Here is a 2,500-nt window from a genome sequence, read left to right as displayed (position 1 = left end):
ATAAACCGACCCAGCTACTAAATGGTTCGATAAGACTTATCTCAAATACAATCGTTTTCTGTAATTGTTATGCCTTAAATTGATAATTTTTAGTTAAACAAATACTTAACTAATGAAATAAATACATAGATAAATGTATTTAATGAATTAAAGTATGTATAAAGTATTATATAAATTAATAATAAACCGAATCCGACCAAATTTAAATCTAAAACCACGATCGGCGGCGTAATGAAGTGTATCGTAAACCCGTTTTTTTTATAATTTAAAATGTAATGACAGAACTCCCAAAACAACAATACACATACATATTAGTACTATGGTGAATTGTAGTTGTATTAGGACCGTAATTATAGTTAATTAAGGAACCATTCATTGTCTTCGCTCTGTTATGTACGTCGTCGTTTAATCGACACGGCATATTTGGCTTGAATCTAGAAAAATTCAAACTCTAACCCTAAGGTAGACAGGCAGGGTAAATAAATGTGGGTGATCTCTCATAAAATTGTCTTCTAGGAATTATTTTTATATAGACTATCTTTTCTGTAGAGTTTAAGTGGACAAGCGCGGACGAAATAGAGCGCAAAATTTAAAATGAATTAAAAATTTTCATCAGACCGGAAGTAGGCATAACCTAGGCGCCATGTTTCCGTCGTACAAGTTTTCACCGTTGCAGTCACCGTTTCAATCGCTCTTCGTGTGGACGTGTATTATTTCTAGTCATGTGTTGTGTAGATGATTCGCTTAAGGTAGGTGTTCGGACTTATTTCTTTAATATTAATTAAACCGTATTTGCCTTGTCGGCCTTAAAATAAAGCTATTTTTTTTTCATCGCAATCGAAGTGTTAGATCTAGAATCTAGTTCCCGCCTCCGCTTCGCTAATTCGACTTAATGTAACTATGACACAACTATTAAATCTAGAGTCTCTATTTTAATTAAATAATTAGGAATTCTATCTCTAGATGATATCTAATCTATTCCCACACGTGTGTGCAAGTAGGATTTAACGTCAGAACAGGTGTGGTGGTCTAGGCGTCGCTATTTTTGACGGTAGGAATTTTTTTTTTAAATTCGTAAAATTTTATATAGACTTTATATAGCAATTTACTAAGACCGACCCTAACGCCCAGTAAATATTTAATTACCACATTGTTATGGACACGGTGTATTAGGTAGGGCCGAGGGCTATCCATAGGTACCAATTTTTAAATTTTGTGACAATTAGGAGCCGAGTTATAAAATAAATTTAAAATACTGGTTCTGGTCTTAGACTTTATATAGCAATTTACTAAGACCGACCTTAATACCCATTAATTATTTAATTAGCGCATAGTTATGGACATCCTGTATTAGGTTGGGCCCAGGGCTATCCGTAGGTACCAAGTTTATAATTTTGTGACGATTATTAGTCGAGTTATAAAATAAATAAAAAAAAACTGGTTCTGGTTTGCACTACATTTCTTTCTTCTTTAACGGCGGACTCCCGGTCCAGCCCCATGGGTTACCCGTGAGCCGGGCCTCGTTAGCCTGGACGGCTCCGATGTGACCGCGGATTGTTGTGGCCCGCCTCAGCCCGAGTCGAGATCACCCTTCCGATCGAAGGTGGACGCCATAGGGCGCCCGGGATAGCCCGGGGCGCTGTTCGTCACCCGAGCGCAGGGGCGCCGGGAGACGCCCCCGGTGAAGTTTGGCGGGTGATTCTGGTAGAGCTCCCCACCCCGATCGCAGGACACCCCTCGCCGCCCGCCCAGGTGTCGAGGTGGCCGCGGGGGAACTCGGGGCGTTTTGGCTCCCCCTTGTGCCGGAGCGGCGCCCTCGGTCCCAGAACGCCCCTGGCGGGTGATTCGCATGCCCCCTGGGGTGGGGAACGCGGGTGGGTGGTCGTAAAGCGTGTAACCGCAGTGGGGGCGGCCCCTTAGTCGGGGGCGCCAAAGTTGGCACCCCACCTGGGGCGCCCCCCGGAAGTGTGGCGCCCGCGCGAGTGAGCCCCGTAGATGCGCCCCGACACCCCCGCGCCGCCCCCCGGGTCGCGGCACCCCCGGCGCCCTCCGTGCGGGCTCCCCTCATGGGGCGGCACCCCGGTCCTCCCCGAGACTATGTACCCGATTTTTCGGTTTAACACTAGAGGTATGGGCAGAAATACGGCGGTTAAAACGGTCTGTATCTACTATTGTGGAGGTGAGTGTCGGTGAAGCCTCTATGTGACGCTAGGATCCGCGCTCCCTCGCAGCCAGCGACATGTGCCCGATCTGACCGTGCGTGGCTCAGTCTCCCGACTAGCTTCCCGGTAAAATGCGGGCTCGGCGCGCAGGTCGCGCCAGTGAAGGTAAAAGTACGTGTCCGTAGCGTGAAGCCAGCGGCGACGCGCAGTGCTAACGCAACCAAGCAGTATTGGTGGCTCGATAAAAGTCTCGCACTGGCCCAGCCCTCGGAACGGGCGACGGGTCTGCAAAACGCAGTCGGCTCGATGCAAATCGAGAGATTTCCCGGCGACGCCGT

This window comes from Physella acuta, unplaced genomic scaffold (assembly GCF_028476545.2).
Source record: "Physella acuta isolate Inbredline_101_S28 unplaced genomic scaffold, ASM2847654v3 ptg002555l, whole genome shotgun sequence".
In the NCBI taxonomy this organism is placed as follows: domain Eukaryota; kingdom Metazoa; phylum Mollusca; class Gastropoda; family Physidae; genus Physella; species Physella acuta.
The sequence above is the reverse complement of the archived record's forward strand: the minus strand, read 5'-3'. Positions refer to the sequence as shown.